Source organism: Leopardus geoffroyi, chromosome C1, assembly GCF_018350155.1.
Source record: "Leopardus geoffroyi isolate Oge1 chromosome C1, O.geoffroyi_Oge1_pat1.0, whole genome shotgun sequence".
Classification (NCBI taxonomy): Eukaryota; Metazoa; Chordata; class Mammalia; order Carnivora; family Felidae; genus Leopardus; species Leopardus geoffroyi.
Window position 1 is genome coordinate 56,327,837 of NC_059328.1, and position 17,080 is coordinate 56,344,916.

The window sequence follows — 17,080 nt, forward strand, 5'->3', positions numbered from 1 at the left end:
AACGAGGATGTTCTAAGAGGCGAGGAGCAGAGATGAGAAGCATAATATTTTGGGGATGCATCCATGTTGTAGCTTGCTTGGGGGCTTCACTTCCTGTCATTGCTGGGTGGCATACTATTGTGTGTATGTACCACAACTTTATTATCCATTCACCAACTGACATCTTGCTTATCCGTTCACCATGGAATGGACGTAAGAACTGTCTCCTCATTTGGGATATTATGAATAAAGCTGCTGCTATAAACATTCATGTGCAATTTTTCATGTGAATGTGTTTCATTTTTCTTGGATATATACCTGGGAGTAGAACTGCTGTGTCATATGGTAAATTTATGTTTAAATTCTTAAAAAATTGCCAACCTGTTTTCCAGAGTGGTTGTACCATTTTAAATTCCCACCAGCAATGTAGGCCAGGCTCTCTACATTTTCTCCAACATTTGGTGTTATTGCCTTTTAAAAAAATTTATTTTAACAATTTTGGTGGGGGTAGAGTGATATCTCATTGTAGTTTTGTATTTCCCCGATGGCTACAAATGCTGAACATCTTCTCATGTGATTATTTGCCATCTGTGAATCTTTGATAAATGTCTGTTTGTGTCTTTTGCCCATTTTCCAACTGGAGTTTTTTTTTTAATGTTGAGTGTTGAGAGTTCTTTATATATCCTTGATAGAAATACTTTGTCTGTTAGGTGATTTACAAATATACAATCTGTATACAAATATGCAATCTCTAATAGAGCTGTTCACAAAGCAAAAATTTTCAATATTTTCATATTGATAAAAATGTGTTAATTATTCCTCATATAGAGCACACATTGGTGTCAAGTCTAAGAGCTCTTTACCTAGTCCTAGGTTACAAAGAGTTTCTTCTATGTTTCTTTCTGAAAGTTTTATAGTTTTGCATTTTCCATTCATGTCCATGATCCATTTTGCATTAATTTTTGTACAAAGTGTGGAGTTTATATTAAAGTTTTTTTTTCTTTTTGCTTGTAGATGTTTAGGTTAGCACAGACTGCCATAACAAAGTATTATAGACTGGGGTGCTTAAACAATAGAAATGAATTTTCCCACAGTTCTGGAGACTAGCAGTCTGAGATCGGGGCTGGGTTCTTGGAGAAGTCTCCTTCCTGGCCTGCAGACAGCTGCTTTCTTGCTGTGTCCTCATGTGGAGGAGAGAGAGCTCTTCTCCTTATTATAAGTCCACCAATCTTAGGTTAGGACCTCACCCTTATGATCTCATTTAACTTTAAATACCTCTTAAAAGCTCTACCTCCAAATACAGTCACACTGGGGGTAACATCTTCAACACATAAATTGGGGAGGGGGCAATGTGGAGGACACAATTCAGTCCATAGCAATGTTCTATCACTCCAGCACCATCTGTTGAAAGACTATCCTTTTTACATTGAATTGTTTTTGCACTTTTGTCAAAAATCTGTTGGGCATGTGTGGGGGTCTATTGTGGGGCTCTCTGTTCTGTCCCCTTGATCTGTGTGCCTATCTCTCTGCCAATACCATACTGTTTCGATTATTGTAACTATATATTAAGCCTTAACATTAAGAATCAACATTGAGATTCTGGAGTCTTTATTCACACTTTATTTCTCTTTTTAAAAATTTCTTTGGCCATACTAGCATGTTTCCTTTTCACATGAATTTTAGAATATGCTTGTGTAAGTCTAACAAACCATGTTGAGGTTTTTATAGGAGTTGTATTAAATCTGTAGATCAAGTGACTCTCATGGGCTGGCTACATGCATGCACAAGTCTACAGAGTAAATGTGAGGGCTGCAGACATAGCCCAAGAGGGGCAGGTGGCCTAGGATGGGTTAATGTGCATATACAGTGGGAATTCAGCCTTGGGCAGAATGCAGTTGAGGTTGACTCTGTCTCCACCCTTGCTTCTAAAGCCTATTGTCAGAGGCTGCCAGTGTCCTAGACAAACCAATCACAAGGCTTGAATTCAAGTCCTCCTTATTTCTTCGTGTGGCCCTGGGGCATGGCAACTCTAAACTTTGGGACTAATCTATCCTCAAGGATACATCATTGACCTTAGGCTGCTAAGTTTTATGAAAGCAACAAACACAGAGAAGGAGCCTGGGCAAATGGACCCTCTTTATTACTAGCTACGATTTAGACCTAATTCCTCTCAGGAGCCCTCGGTCCCAATGAGTAGAGATGGAAAAATGTTGGGAAACTCTTTGCCTTTTTAGTTTTAAGTCTAGACAGGACATGCCTCAACAGACAGATGAAGCCTCCCTTTCCCTGAGTCCCTTTATTGGTACCCTTATGGTGTCTACTTGACCTTCCCAGGGCACCGACACCCCTTCCTTCAGCTCATAGGAGAAGAGATATTTTGAAAGTCAAGTATATAAGGCAAAAAGGGAAAAACTAAAGAGACACCATGGCATTTGAATTCCAGGGTTGTTATTGTTGTTTTAATCATTTTCCTTATCTCACTGGAAGCTCTGCCCTAACCCTGTGGCTTTATTTTCCATGGCCTTGGTCCAAATCACAGTTTCAGTGTTCCATAGAGGTGGAGCTGGGGCGATAGAGGGGGTAGGCTGCCTTTCCCTAAGCTCTTCCTCACTGTGCTACTAAATCTGTTTGCCTATATTGGTAGAGAAATTGAGTTTCATAAATCATCATGCAGTTCACATAGGCACTAACATCAGATAAACTGCCTGACAGCCTAGCTATAACAAATCACTGCTTGTTGCTATGCTGCTCCTTGCAGCCCTGAGAGAAAGATTCCACAGCACGGTAACAACCAGTTATGCATCTCACGGGCAGCCAGAGCCACGACTTTCACATTGCTGCATTTTTTTAGAGAAAACCCTCTATCCACCACCAACTCAGCTCAGCCACTGTCTGTGAAGTCTTTCCTCCCCCCCCCCCCCCCCCCACTACTCCACCAGCCAAAGGATCATAGTTTTCTCCTCTCACATTGCCCTAACAGCCCTCTTCGGTTATTGTACTTGTGGCATGATTGGTTTTGTTCCTTACTGGTCAATAAACCATGGGCAACGGGGGGGCCAGGGGGTGTTTCTGAGTAGGGCAGAAACTCAGTCAGGTTTTGCTTCAGTCAGATGACCCTAGCAGTAACAGAGTATGGAATAGTTGAGAGAAAAACCCAAGGCTGAGACAAACACCTGTAAGGTGGTTCTTATAATGTGAGAAACAATGAGGTTGGAGGCAGCATGAGGATAGTCAGAATAGAGAATGTTGACTTTGATTCCAATGTGTTGGAAGGTTTTACCCACAAAATGTGATTTAGTTCTCTTAATCAACAAAACAGAAAAGGGATTGTTGTGGATGGGTTAAATGAGATCGGGCTTGTACCAGGCATGTATAGCACCCCACCCAAAGCCTGGCACATAGTAGGCCCACAGTAACTGTTGCCTCCCTTCCTGCCCCCCCTTCAGCAGCCACAGTTCTGGGCTCTCATCATGCAGGGAGAGAGTAGTGGGAAGAAGAGTGATGTGGAAGCAAACCAGAGCAGAAGTCTCATCAGTCACAGGTAAAAAAGACTGACCTACAACGAGGCAGATGGATGGATGGCCTTAGTGCTCTTGTGACTCAGTAGTGTAATATATCTGCTCATCTGGGATTCAAAAGTTAACCATGGACAGGGAGAGGCCAAGTTTCTACACTAAAGAAAGTTGTTAAAATTCATGGAGCAGAGAAACTCTTGAAGACACAAGATTCATGATGCTCTTTATAAGGAAGTAGAACATTTACCATAAGCCAACGTTCTAAATGTATGTTGTGCCTGATGCCCTCCCTCCTTAGAACAGGGAAGAGAAGAGACACTAAGGGCATTTGAGTGATCTCCTTAAGCACCTCCTTGTTTTCTTTGTCAATGGCTGCTTCAAGCCAAAAGAGTCCAGAATAAAGTCACCTTGACCATCAATGACTTGTTTATGCTCTCAGAACCTTTGCTTTTTTTAATCTACAGCTTGGAAATAATCACTTTCATTATCCACCCCACAGGATTTTTGTGAAGATTGAGGTAAGGGAAGGGGAGGTATGACCTGGTGTTATGTATCCACTCTACACCCACCCATTGGTTATAGAGGCTTTATTTATTTATTTATTTATTTATTTATTTATTTATTTATTTATTTATTTTAGGTTTTATATATATATTCGTAAGGAAAAATTTTTTTTAATATGAAATTTATTGTCAAATAGGTTTCCATACAAAAATTACTAACTTGAACCTGTTGCTTAAGCCTTAAAATAGCTTCCTACTGCCCTTACAAAAGTCTACAACCTTCAGCATGACTTACAGGGCTCAGCAGGTTCTGGCCCTACTCATTTGCCAAGTTCATCTTGTACCAGGCCCTCTTTAGCTCTTTGTTCTCCATCTGCATTTGCCTTCTTTCTAGTCCACTTGATACCATACTCTTCCCAAGTGAGACCTGTCAACACACTGTTCTACTGCCTGGAAGACTCTTGCTCCTCATCTTGGTTAACTCTCATCCTTCTTTTAGGATTCAGCTTAATGTCAGTCATTAAAATCACAGATATTTATTGAGTGCCTACTATGTGCCAGGCACTGTCCTAGATGCTGGAGATAGTTGTGGATCAAAAGGCAGAGACCCTGATCCCATGAATCTCATTTTCTAACAGTGGGGAGACAGAGAATAAACAAGCAAGATCATTTCTTATGGCGGTTATTGAGAGAGAAATAAAAGGATAATGGAATAGGGAATGTCAGGCTCTCTGGAGGGTGGCAGTTGGGCGGAAGAGGGCGGTATGCATTGATTGAATCACCTTTTAGTAACCTGAGCTGTGTGTGACAGGGATGAGCTTTGTCAAGAGGAAAAAGAAGGCCTGGGTCCTAGGACACAGGGATGGGGATAGACAAGTATACCATAGGTCAGAGAGGAGGGTGGGACAGGTGATCTAGAGCATAATCAACCATGTTGATAATGTAAGAGGTTCAGATTTTAAGTATAAATGGAAGCCACTGGACCATTTTAATTTACATTTAGATTTGAACAAGATTATGTAGGTTGCTATGTGGGGGATGGCTAGTAGGGGTGACAGAGAGAACGCATGGGGAGAGAATATTCAGAGACTTCTTCAGGAGGCAATATGGCGATGGTTTGGTGAGGCTGGTATTGGTGGAATTCAAGAGATTGGGGTGAATTTTAGAACTGGAGCCAGTAGATCTTGTTTATGGATTGGATATCAGGGGTGAAGAAAACAAAGGAGGCAATACAGAAAGTAAGGAAGGAATAACTCTGGGGAGAAAATAATATTTCAGTGTCTGCCACACTAGGTTATTTTTTATTGACAATTTCCCCCATCACTTCTGGTTGGAGCTTTATATTGGTTGCTCCTAGAGCATCATACAGTTTTCCTTTGTAACACTCCCAACATTTACCTTTTGTCATTATTGATTTAAAATAACTCCCTCAGGGGCACCTGGGTCCCTCGGTTGGTTAAGCATCTGACTCTTGATTTCGCCTCAGGTCATGATCTCATGGTTTGTGAGATTGAGCCCCATCGGGCTCTGCACTGGGTGTGGAGCCTGCTTAAGATTCTCTCTCTCCTGCCCTCTGCCTCTCTCCTACACACTCTCTCCCTCTCTCAAAATCATCATCATCACCATCATCATCATCATTCCCTCACTAGACCCAAGGGGAAGAACCCACCTGTCTTTAGTCCTTTTTCTCCAACGCTTTGCACAGTACCTGACATATAGTTGTAGTTTATAATATAACATACTGTAATGATATTAACAGCACTTAAAGAATAATTTCACCATGCCAGATACCATTCTGAGCTCTTTACATAAATTTGCTTTTGACAACAATCTCCTGCAAAAGATACTATTATCATGTCCATTTGACACATATGTAAATAGAGGCACAGGGAAAGCAAATAAACTTTCCTAAAATCACACAGCTAGCAAATCCCAGTAAGTGAATAAAGTTATTTTACAAACACTTTAACTTATACTTCACACCACTCCAGTGAGGTGTGATTCTTGTGTTACCATTTTTGGTTCGAGGCAACCCAGACAGACTTGTTCAAAGGGGTCAATAGCAGGAAGCAGAGTCAGCAGGCTTAGAACCCTCCAGAGTCTAACTGAGCAAAGCTTTTTTTGTGAGGCAGCATAGCACCATGATATATGTGTGTGTGTGTGTGTGTGTGTGTGTGTGTGTACACACACACACATGTAATTTATTGACAAATTGGTTTCCATACAACACCCAATGCTCATCCCAACAAGTGCCCTCCTCAATGCCCATCACCCACTTTCCCCTCTCCCCCACCCCCCATCAGCCTTCAGTTTGTTCTTAGTATCCAAGAGTCTCTTATGCTTTGCCTCCCTCCCTCTCTGTAACTTTTTTTTCCCCTTCCCGTTCCCCATGGTCTTCTGTTAAGTTTCTCAAGATCCACCTATGAGCTAAAATATATCATATCTGTCTTTCTCTGACTGGCTTATTTCACTCAGCATAATACCTTCCAGTTCCATCCACGTTGCTGCAAATGGACTGATTTCATTCTTTCTCATCATAGCACCATGTTTTGAGAGCACTAGCTCTGAGGCCAGGGAGGAAATGCATCTCTGCAACTTAGTGTTTGTGAGACCTTGGCCAAATTACTAAAAACCTCTGTGCCTCAGTTTCCTCATCTGTCAATTTTTGCACTATTAACAGTACCTGTCCTCATGTGAACTGGCTGTATAACATTCATGGAGCACTTAGAATAGTGTAGGTGTCATGAGAGGGAACTGTAGTTTGCCCATAGGAAATACAAAGGAGAGAGGTTCCTCCAATTTTTACTCCCCGATCTTCCCCCAGGGCATTTAGCCTGGATTAAGGTGTTCAAATCAAAGAATCATTGGGGTTAGAATTAATACTAAACTAATTTATCCCCTCCTGCTCATCATACAGATAAGCAAACTGGGCCAATGAGGATGAGTGCCAGGAGATGTGACAACATCCAGGAATCTCTTGGAGAAACAGGAAACCTTCTGTATGCTACAGTTTTTAAAAAAGATTAGACATTATACTATCCAAAGCTAGACAAATCAGGCATCTTTTGTGATAGAAAGAGAACCCTTTCCCATCATTTCTAAAACAATATCTTAATTTTCTGTGATTTTGGGGGGGTGTCAAAAAGAGCAGGGATTATGAGAACATTCACTTGCTTGCTAGTTTTATCCTCCCACCAATCAAAACAGAAGCCTGGGAAGTTTTGATTTTCTTTTCCTTTTATTCCTTCTTCTAGTTCTCTGGTGGAGGTGTTAATGAAAAGCGAGGTGGTCAAATCCCAACTCATCAGGAGGAGACAGAAAAGGGATAAAAATTCAGGGTAATCAGGCCCCCCAAAATCAGGATTGCTTATGCTGAAGTTGACTTAACGAGAAGGTGTCTGAAAAGTCAGTCCTCTTCCCAGGTCTTTAGTTTTCTCCAAGCTGCATCCCTTTAAGTCAGGCCATGAGCTTGATGACGTCAGCCCTCATTTCTACTCCCACAACATAAACAGTTACTTATCTAATTCCCGGCCCACTGCGCAAACCTGGCTTTAAGAAAGAACTGTCCTGATGTGATACATAATCCAAGTCAAAATATTTGAAATCCAATTTGAAACTGTGGTCTGGCATACTCAACACAATTCAAGGCTAGGTACTCCCAAGCTGACGCAAAACAGGCAGTCTGATGGTAGAACTTTTGCCCGGGGCTGGTAGATAACGCAAATTGTTGCAATCTTTCCAGAATGCAATTTAGAAATACAGATCAAGAACCTTAAGAATGGTAATACCCCCTTAATGAAGTAATTTTATTCTTAGGCCTTGAACCTGGGGAGATGTTCAGAGACCAGGACTGAGGTGAATGTACAGAACTGTTTCCTGTAGCACTATTTGCAACTACAAAAACAAAATCAGAACCAAAGAAAATACCCAACAATAGCAAATTATTTAAATTACACCATTTTTCAATCAACCAAATATGTGGTTGTTTAAAGAAATGTTTAAACATTTGTGTATGTGCGCATTTGTGTATATATATATGTGTGCACACACACATATATACATATATAGTGGTTTAACTCCTTAACTTGGGCTTCCAGGTCTTTGTCAACCTGGTCCCAGCATATTATCTGTGTATTTTTGTTAGTATTTGTTCTCTTCAAATCCTCATTCAACAGATACTTAGGAAGCACCAACTCTGTGTCAGGTTGGTGCCATGCTTTCCTCCTCATTGCCCATTACTCTCCACATGTTGCCTCCGCCCCCAGATCAGCCTTGTATGCTCCTTCCTTCAGGTTTCTGTTCCTGGGTGTGCTCCTGACTGGGCCCCTTTGTGAAGACCCAGACAACGTGCAAGATCCTCTCAGAGACTTTCACTTATCTCCCCCACTGCAGCACATGTGCTAGGGACTTTGGCAAGTGCCTTAATCCCTCCTTCCTTTAGCTTTCCCGTTTGTATAATGAGAAGTGTAGTACTAACCTGCGACCTCTATATAGTCATTGTAAAGATCAAAAGAGCTAATACATGTAAAATGCTTAGAACAGTTCCTGGCTTCATGTGACTTCAAGAAATGTTCCTTTTTTGTGTCAGAGACTGTAAATTCCTTAAAGGTAAGACCCTAATAATCTCATTTCACTTTATAACTCCCACAGGACCAAGCATCTTGCTTGGACTCCAGTTGGATACTCAATAAATATTTGTTGAGTAAGTATATGAATGAATGACAGTTACATGAGTCTGTACTGACCACATCCCTTGCCCTTCTGGGCCCCCAGTGACTAAGCCATGCCCACATCAATCATGTGATCAGTGTTGGTGCCAATCATTGCGCTCAGAAGCAGACCCTGTGCAGTAACTATACAACTTGGCACCAGATTTCTTCTGCTCCTGAAACATTGCAGGGTGGGGGCGGGGGTAGCCCCTTATATCCTCCTGGCAGATTTCTACACTGTTTACATTTTTCCACGGCAAGTTACAGAATAGCTACGTTGTAAATTTTCCGATGTCCCTCATTTTCCTGGCCACAGGGCTGAAGAAAATGGCATTAAGCCCACCCATTGTACACCCCAAATGAATGCCCCAAACTGTGAGTGGACTGCAGGGACACAGGCTGGGCAGCCCACTTGCACATTAGAAAAACAGAAACCAATGAAAGCAGAAAATAACCAATTTATTTGCAGGACCACCTTGTGCCAGGTACTGTGTTAACATTTTCATACATCTGTCCTGATGAAGAATGTCAAAGGCTCCGAGAAGCTGTGTGACCACAATCAAACCAGTGTGTCCCTCAAAGCCTTTGTTTGTTTCCCCCAGACCACCATAACCTCTGCCCAGATACCTTTCCTATTCTCTGACCCATCTGTTGACTGTGTACTAGAAAAGTCTGATTGCCCATACAGAGTGGACTTAATTATTTCCCACCCCAAACCTGCTCTTCCTCCCATGTCCCCACCATCCACTCAGTTGCCCAAGTCAGAAAGCTGGGAGAGTGGTGGGGGCGGGGGTGGGCACGTGGGTGGCTCAGTTGACTGAGCATCTGACTTTAGCTCAGGTCATGATCTCATAATTCATGAGCTCAAGCCCCACATTGGGCTCTCTGCTGTCAGCACAGAACCTGCTGTGGATCCTCAGTCCCCCCTCTCTGCCCCTCCCCTGCTTGTGCTCTCTCAAAAATAAATCAAAAACATTAAAAAAAAAAAAAAAAAGCTGGAGGGTACACCCTCTCCACCTTACTGTCTCCTCACATATGATTTACCACAAATCCTGTCAACTCTGCTCTCCTCCCCTTGCTCTCCAGATTTGCTACCACAGCTGCTGCTCCGGCCAGTCTCATGTCTCATGTGCTTTATGGCAACAACCTCATAACAGGTCCCCCACCCCGAGCCCCTCCTGGCCTTTCTAATCTACTTCCCTTCTTTAAAACCCATGATTTGGTTTTAAGCCCTCATGGCTTTCCATGTACTCCTTGAGGTGCTATCTGGCCCCTCTTCACTCTCAAGCCTCATCAGTTCCTTCACTGCACACTTTAAACTTTATACATGACACAAGAGATTTTCCAAGTGTGGTCTGAGGACCCATGGGGTTCTACAGGCCTTTCCAAGGGATCTGAGGTCAAAACCATTTTCATAATAATATTAAGAAACTTTGCTTTATTCACTTTTGTCCTCTCCTGAGTATTCAGTGACGTCTCTCCAAGCTTACATGACGTGTGGTATTGCAACAGATTGAGTGAAAAAGCAGGTATGAGAATCCAGCTGTCTTCTATTAAGCCAGACACTGAAGAGATTTGTCAAAATGTAAACCTATGCCAGCTCTTCACTGAATAGTTTTTGCTTTGGAACAATACACTTATTTTTCATAAAAGGTACGCTATTTATGTGAGCATATAATGGGTTTATTTTATTCTTACTTTACATTAATAAACACCTATTTTAATTTTTTTTTTTAAAGTTTTAACTCAACACTGTGAATACCAATAGATATATCCCACATAACCACGTAAACAAAACCTTTCAGAGATCCTCAGTAATTTTTAGCATTGCAATGGAGTCCCAACACTAAAAAGTTTGAGAACTACTGCTCTCGCCTAAAGGAACCACCCCGAGTATTCCAAAGCATCATGCTTTCTCTCTCTCTCTCTTTCAGGCTTCTCTTTAATGACTTTTTTTGGCAGGAACACCTTTCCCAATCACATAATCTTTCCCCTGCCCTCTTTTGCCTACTTTAACATGTTTCAGCACCCAGCAAGAAAGTCACTCCTCAAGGAAAGACTCCCTTTAGCCCCCCAAGAGCAGCTATACGACTTTTACTGAAGGCGTCTTATATGCCAACCATAATAATAATTGCTCTACCTTCATTTTCCCTTCCTCTGAGTTAGGCTCAGGGAGGAACAGGAAGGGCCAGGGAGGGAGAAAGATGCAATCAAGTCCAATCTAGAGCTAAGGGAAGTTAGGCTCAGAGAAGGTAAGCAATTACTCAGGTCACACAGCGAGTGAGTGGCACAGTTGATCTGAATCCATTATCTTCTCACTCTATCAGCGGTTGTCATACTTGAGTGTGCCCAGCGGTATGCTGATAAATGTTCAACAGCTGGCTCTCCAGAGGGACCAAGCCCTGATTTGTAGAGTTCGGCAATTTCTGTGGTGTAAACACTCCCATGGCAGCCATTTTCAAGCCACCAACGTGACATCACTGAACACAGAGTCGGGAAGGGATGTGCAGTGGCACATATCCTAGAGAATTTCCATCGTGAGATATAATCAACATAAAACACTCAAGAACACAGATAATAGTAAAATGTAGTAAGATAATTGGGAATTACAGTGATGAATCTTGAGTATTCTAAATTTGAGTACTTGTTTTAAATATAATTAAACTATTTATTTATTTGCAGCTCTACATACTCTAATTTTAAACAATTGTTGTGTTTAGCAACCAGCTCGCAAAATTTCTCAATATTTAACAACCGGCTCTTGTACCTCAGAATTAACTGTGCAGCATTTGAAAATTTTAGATGTCCAGGCTCTTCTCCAAAACTGCTGGCTCTAGTTTTCCAGGGTGAGGCCCATGCATTTGTAGTTGTACCAAGCCCCTAAGATATCATCAAGCACAGAGAGAGAGATTTGTACATTCCTTCCTTCATTCAAATACTCAAAGCACATTTATTAAGGGCTTATGCTGGGCCAGAAACTGTTGCAAGGTGCCTGGAAGATAATACTGAATAAAATGAAACAAAAAAGCTCTGTTCTTGAGGAGTTGATGTCCAAGTGGAGGAGACAGTACACAAACACAGAAGCAAAGACTCTACACTATACTTGTAGATAGGGATAACGCTTTGAAGAAAATAAAACATGGTAAGGAACAGAAAGTGATGCAGTGGGTGGCGAAAGGTTGGAGGCAAGAGCGAGCTGGGTGGGCTTGAGGGACAGCAGGAGATACTGGCAGGTGGAGCACCTGAGACAGGCGTATGAAAAGATCTGGGGTCCAGAGGAGGGTGTTAGGGTTGTGGTGTGGGGCCACGAGCCTCTGCTCTGATCCCGCACCTGAACTGCTCTGACTGCAGACCCAGGGTTTAGTCTGCTGTCTTCTGAGTGCTTGGCTAATTGTCTGCATTCTAACCAGACTGCATACTCCCTTTAGAGCAGGGACAGAATCTTTTTTCCAGAGACTGGCACAGAGTCTCATACATCATACAAACTTCATAAATATTTGTGCTAGAGAAAACATAATAGCAACAAACCAGGGTTTATCTGGCTCAACCCAGACCAGCCCACATCCCTGGGATTTGAAAGCATAACTGCCAAGAATGCAGGCTTTGGCATCAGGTGGATTTGGGGTTGAGTCTGACTCTTGGCCACTTTAGTTAACTACTGTTCAATTTCCTCTTCTGTAGAAGTACTAGTTTGCACTTCAGAGGATAGAATCACATGCAATCATGTTTTTTGTCCTGTGCTTAACAAAGTGTCCTGTCCATGTTGTCCAAAAAGCTCCTCTGTCACACGTGGTCCCCTCATCCTTGTTACTTTTTGAGAGCACTTACCGTTATCTGAGGTTATATTATATAATATCTATGTATTTGTTCATTTTCTGCCCCCCCCGTCCTCCACCCTCCTAGAACGTATGTTCCACATGAGCAAGGTCTCAGTCTGTTGCATTCAACTCTATATCCTCAGTACCTAAAACGTCCTGAATATAGTAGGCCCTCACTAAATATTTGGAAGATGGATGTATGGATGAATAGATGGATGGATGTGGATGGATGAATGGGGATAAATGAAGAGCCTAATATATACATTGGTTATTAATAATTTCATTTTTTTCAAATATTTCCCTTTGTATTAAGGGTCCCATTGGGTGGCTCACTTGTACTCCAGGATCTAGAACTTTTTTCCTTCTTCCACACATGTTACCTCCCATGGTCTCCACAAGTCCTTGGCCTGTCCTCATGTAGCAGTTCCAAGTCCTTCTGATGACACCATCTTTCTCCACTGAGTTCTGGAGAGATAAGAAGGCTACTCGGGAACTTTCCTTTCTGATTCTCCTAGGAAATTGTTTGGTTTGTTACTAGCATCCGATTCCCCAGGAAACTTTCTCACTTCAGACCTGATGAAGCCAACCACAAAATGACAAGCTTCTGGAAACAATGGAGCGATTGCATTTCCAAGCATGTATTTTTATTTTTGATCTGCACAGAAGAGTCCGTTTCTTATTCTGACTTAAGAACAAAATCCTACCCTCAGATTTGTTTGACTTGGGCTCTCCCTTGGGAGAGTGAATTTGGCAGCAGAACATGGGGCTTTGCTCTTGGTTATGGTGGTTAGGAGATCAGGGCTTTTGGAATCAGGCAAATCTGGGCTTCAGTCCTAGTTCTGCCCCAAACTATCTCTGTGTCGTGAGAAGATATTAACCTTTCCGAGCCTCAATTTCCTTTATAAAATGTGACTTCCTTCACTAACATGTATTTATTTAGCATCTATTAAGTTCCGGACATTGTGCTAGACCTTAGGATACATCAATGAGCAAAAGCCACATATGACCTCATGCTCATAATCTTATACTCTGCTTGGACAATCATTAAAAAATAATAATGCAAAGGGAATTAACAGGGTGTGATGGAAACTTACAATGGAGATATAACCAGTCTGGACAATCAGGGAAGGTTAACTGAGGTAATAGGGTTAAACTGAGTTAGGCAAAGAAGAGATATGAGTAAGTGGGTTCCAAAAAAAAGAGGAACAGTTTTAGGCCTTCTATTGAGCTATGGTTTAGGGCTAGAGGTGAAGATTCTGTTCTCATAAGAGGTTTGATGAGACTCTTGGAAAAGCCATGCCACCTTGGGGATGAGGTGACAAAGAGCATAGAATTTGGGACACGGCACTTATTTCCACTTCCTCATGAAGCCCTGACATTCTCCAGCATTGGGAACAGCATAGTATGAACTTGGCTTTTGACCTTGCTATTGGAGGATTGAGCCGCCCTGGAAAAACATGGCAAATGCCAAGTGGGACTGACCAGTTTGTGCATAGTTGTAACCCAAGGGGGCTCACAGAAATTCTTGGTGGGAGTGTGGGTGGTGAGTGTTGTATTACCAAATGAGGGCAAGAGTGGGATCTTCCATATAAAATGTTTGCTCATGAGTTTCAGATTATTAAAGGAGTAACACAGGTCTCCCATAGAGTCATAAACAGAAGCAAAAAGTCTAGCACTCAAGTATTTGTTAATGAACTGGTCATGCAGAATATGATTATGTAAACACTTTTATATCATTAGAATGAAAGCATTTAACAAATATCAACTCATGTAATATGTATAGCAACAATATAAGAGAGTCTATTCATTTTCTATTGTTGTGCAGCAAACTATCACAAACATAGCAGCTTAAAATAATACATATTTTTTATTTCACAATTTCTGGGGGTCAGGAGTCCAGGCACAGCATAACTGGGTCTTCTGCCCAGAGTCTTAACCAGGCTGCAATCAAGTGTCAGCTGGTGTGTTCTCATTTGGAGAGTCATCTGGGGAAGAATCTATTCCTAAGGTAATTCAGGTTGTTGGCAGAATTCATCTCCTTGCATCTGTATCACTGTGGGCCCCAGGTTTTTGCTGGCTGTTGGCTGGAGATTGACCTCAGGTCCTAGAGGCCACCCACAGCTTCTGGAGGCTACTCCTAGTTCCTAACCATGTGGGCTTCTCCAACACGGCTCTTTATTTCACTGAGCTCACAAAAAGCTCTAGCCCCAGTCTGTCAAGATAGAGTCCTATGAAGTTTAACATAATTACAAGACTGAGATCCCTTTACCCGTGTCCTATTCTATTGGTTAGGAGGAAGTCACTGACCCCTTTCTTTGACCCCACTGAGGAAGAGGGGATTCTACAAAACGATGAACACTATGAGATGGGAATCACTGGGGTTCACTTTAGGCATACGCACGTCAACACTGAGGGAGGAACTATTATTATCCTCATTTTGCAAATGAGGAACAAAGGCACTGGGCCAAATTCACATGATTAGTAAACAGGAGAGCCTGAGTTCCAATTCAGAAGGACTGACCTCAGAGTCCATGCTCTCGACTATGAAGCTCTGTCACCACACTTGGCTAACGGTCCAGTGTAGATTCCTCTCTTCATAAACTTCAGCAAATTGGTTTTATTTTTTTGTTCTGGTTTTTTACTTTGGATTGTTGCCATATCCCATCTTCAAACAATAATCCCAATAATCTCCTATCTGTGTTACATTTACAGCTTTAAACATACTTCACATAGCCCAGTGATACGAAGAGGTTACTTGCATCATCATTTTCCAGGTAGAGAAGCTGGGGTTTAGAAAGGATAAGTCACAGAACTTCTAGAAGCGAGCTCAGTCAAAAGCCTCTACCTCCCTTCTCCACACCATTCATCAGTTCACCAGTGCCGCTGTGACCACTGCAAGCGAATTACCTCATTAACTTTTCTATTCCTCCAGATAATATTGAAGATGCCCCAATAAGTAAGAAACTTTCCATGTTCTCCAGCCTGAGGTCTTTAACTGGTGGCTGGCAGGCCTGATGTAACTTGACCCAAATAGAATTTATGAACAATTTCTAATTAGTTGCCAATATTTAAGAATTGTTAGATTCTTTAAAAAAAAAATCGGAAAAATTGGGAACACTGGGTCCACATTTCTCAATAGAACTGAGTAGAGGAAGTTCCCTCCCTGTAGACTGGGCATGATCTTCCTCTACACCACCACTTAGACTCCCTACTTGCTGACTGTGGACCATGAGTTTGAGATCCTCTCATTTTACAGGTGAAAAAAACTGCAGTCCACTGAAGTTTTCAGAGACTGCCAGCTAGCTAAGAATGGCAGAGCCGACGTCAAAGTTAGTACCTCAAGGAGTGCCCTCGCCAGCAGGACATGAGGCATTTTGATTCAGGTGGGCATTTTCAAGCAACAATTCCAAACATGCGACAAGCTGCCTTGTCCTCAAATAGCCCAGCCCCATCGCACTACTTAATTCCCATTTCAATTATACTGGGAACGAATATATTTCACAATGTTGAGATCAGGTTGCAGAGAGAAGAAAACATACTGATAGGGGACCACAATTACCAGTAATTTCTCTTTGAATCCCTTTTTCTCTCTCACTCTGTATTAATGACTACCTGTACAAAGAGGTTACATGAGCTTTCAGAACAAAAGGAGTAAACAGGACATGCATTCATGTGGCAGGCTAGGTACCTCTCGCACCCGAGCACAGAGCTTTTAGAAATGGAATTTTTTAGATGTGCTTCTCCTACAAATATCAGGCAAACGTAATCTCCAAGAGTCGAGAGCCAGTGGGTGTTGGGTAGAATGAAAGTTGCATTAACCACAGAGTAAATACCTAGGAGAGGTAGAGAGAGAAGGTAGCATCAATCCAATTCAACTAAGTGGCTGAGGACCTACTATGTGCTGGGCTTTGTGTGCAGTGCTTTCACAGGTGTTGTTTGGTTTCATTCACACAACTTGCAAGGTTGGGAGCAGCAAAAAAGCAAAGAAGGAGAGACTTAGGATTAGACCCACTTTTGTTGATTCTGGGTTCATCTTGGTGACACATTAGGTGGATCTGAGAGAGAATCCCAACTCCGGTGACCTCAACTTGGGACTTTAGGTTACTTATTTAACCGTTCTGAGCTTCATCTGTTCCTTGTCTGCTAAATGCCATACATTAGATGCAGGATATATTTATAGTTATTTTCTTTCAGTTAGACCAGAAAGTTCTTCATGGGGATTACCTTAATGTTGAATAAAATTGAAAAAGCACTGAAGTTGGTGTTAGAAAATTTGGATTTTAGCCCCCACTCTGTTCTTTCCTGTTGGGACTCAGAAGGAAATTACCTGGGGTTTTTTCAATAATTAGAAAAATTATGTGCATGGTATTTTTGTTAAGGTTTTATTTATTTATTTTGAGAGAGACAGAGAGAGCTGGGGAGGGGCAGAGAGAGAGAGAAGGAAAGAGAGAATCCCAGGCAGGCTCCACGCCATCAGCACAGGGCTTGAACCCAGGAACCGTGAGATTATGACCGGAGCCAAAATCAAATGTCTGACACAACTGAGTGAGCCACCC